The sequence below is a fragment of the Osmia bicornis genome, unplaced genomic scaffold, assembly GCF_907164935.1.
Source record: "Osmia bicornis bicornis unplaced genomic scaffold, iOsmBic2.1, whole genome shotgun sequence".
NCBI lineage: Eukaryota > Metazoa > Arthropoda > Insecta > Hymenoptera > Megachilidae > Osmia > Osmia bicornis.
Genome location: NW_025791318.1, coordinates 561,677 through 564,001, shown reverse-complemented (window position 1 = coordinate 564,001; position 2,325 = coordinate 561,677). Strand labels below are relative to the sequence as shown.

The window sequence follows — 2,325 nt, the reverse complement described above, 5'->3', positions numbered from 1 at the left end:
ATATTGATTTTCGGCGTGAGAACAACTTTGCAGAGTCAAGCGACAAAATCATTCTGAACGTTCTACGCTTAGCGGAGGAGATCTTCGCGCGTCGTCGGTCGATTCCCCTTCCTTGATGGATCCTGGATCCTCCCTCAGGATCATCCCTCGTCCAATGGTGGAGGAGTCCACCCCGTCTCGCGTGGGCCCCTTCTCCTGGCTGTGGTCCACCCTCAGGCGCGTGGAAGTGGAGGCGCTCCGCCAAGACGCTAGAACGTTGCAGCGCACATGTGCTACGAGAAAGCGTGGGACCCAGAGAAAATAGGAAAAGACAAGACCTTGTACTTGCCAAAGGCAACTCTTGAGGAAATTTACGACCCTCTTAGAGTGCATGAAAAGACAGGATATCGAAAAGACTTCGTTACTTTTAAGGACCGTTCGTGACTTGGTCGAAAACAACGAATTAGCTATGGTCTATCATAAATTTGTCTTTTAGGAATTTACTAAGTGAAACTATTCCATTCTCTGGATTTCCGGCCTTCTCTCAGCTCGATCACCCATGTCGAGGGGTTTACAACTTTAGGCTTTGTTTATTTTATAATACGAGCGTACACGCAGATGGTTTAAACTCCGCTCTTAATTTATAGCCATCGATACAAAAGATCCTCGAAGAACATTCGAGACATATCGATACAATAGTCTATTCGATAAATATTCCCATGTCAATGTCGCCATACCATTCTAGACATATTCACGTGATAAACGTTTCACGTTACACCTTCCCCCTTATACAAAAGGTGTTTACATAAAACAGCTTTTTCATTCAAAACATTGCTCCTTAATAACGTGAAAGTAGGTCTGTATCAACTAATTCATTCCAAAGTCACGCGTCGTACAACTTCAATAGTCCATTCAATAGTTCGTAATTTCGCACCCAGCATAATCCGTATATGTAAACATACAACAAATAATAATTCTCCCATCTATTATCAATCGTCTCTGGTGTATTCATAAGCCATAATATTAATAGAGTATAATCGCAAGTTTACAAGGCAACAACGATCTAATTCAGTCTTCGGTAATATCATCTAGCCGTATACACGCCAATTTTAGTTTGTTGGTATGTACTATTTTACATTTATTCTCTTTTAATTCCAATTCCGCTGTTAAGTCGCCAAACATTCGGCTTATTTTATAAGGACCCAGCCAGTCGCAATCAAATTTAGAAGTTCTAGGCTCCTTGAGTAGATATACCATATCGCCTACTTTAAATTTACATGGGTTTAATTTCTTATCGTAGTAACCCTTACTTCTCTGTTTTGCTTTTTCTAGATTTCGCGCAGCCATAGTCTGTGTGGTGGTGATTTTATTGAAAAGCTCCTCAAAATGCTGTGCAAAAGTTCGAGGCGTTTGTCCCTTGGCAAATTCAGAAGGTATGTTGGCTTTAACACCAAAAACCAATTCGTGAGGGGTAAACCCAGTGCCCTCGTGTACAGAAGTATTATATGAAAAAATGCAAAAGCATATCCAATCATCCCAATCCGTTTTTGTGCAATAGTGTTTGAGATAATTAATAAAACTACGATGTGCTCTTTCAAGAGAACCCAACGACTGAGGATGAAAAGCCGTGGATGTTATTCGCTGTATTTTGAAAAATCCTGCAGAAATTCTTCATTACCTGGCTAATGAAGTTCCTCCCTTGATCAGTATGGATAACCCGTGGACATCCACGGGTCAGAATATTTAGTCAAATTATCCTGCAAAGTGAGTAAATACTGATTTCCTTTATTAGTTACGGGTAGAGGTCCAACTATATCCATTTGTATTTTCTCAAAGGCTTGACGGGGTGTATCGGTGATTTGCATTGGTTGTTTGATTGCAGCTATGTAATTTTTATTCTTCTGACAAATAGGGCAAGTGCGAACGAATTCTGTAATCTCCTTTGCCATACCCGGCCAATAAAACCGTTCGCGAATAAGTTGGTACAATTTAAAAATACCCCTATGACCTCCAATTGCAGATTCATGGTGCTCCTGAATGATTTGAAGACGACTCGATTCCGGTGGAACTACAATTTCTCCAGTGCACAAGGTAATGATATATTCAGAACTATCGAAAATCTGTTTGATTAAATTTATTATATTACCCCGCTCCGTAGGGTTGAATCTGTCCGGATCTATCAAGATACTAAACGTTTTCGTGTCCAAGGTGTCTAAAAGAGGTTTGAGTGATTTTAACGAGGCTTCGACGTAATCGAGATTAAACTCATTTTGATGTTCATTCTTATAAAATAAAAAGAAGACGGAATGTTTATCATGCGGAAAAGCCATGGCATTGCCGATTTCA

The 2,325-nt window shown here is 40.2% G+C and overlaps 1 long non-coding RNA gene across 1 annotated transcript; it reads left to right on the top strand.

Moving 5' to 3' along the window:
• The first annotated feature begins 463 nt into the window (after window positions 1–463).
• On the top strand, window positions 464–1,653 carry LOC123988966. Its single transcript, XR_006830344.1, has 3 exons — window positions 464–1,099; window positions 1,312–1,412; window positions 1,579–1,653. It is a non-coding gene; the product is annotated as an uncharacterized LOC123988966 (long non-coding RNA).
• Window positions 1,654–2,325: the final 672 nt, after the last annotated feature.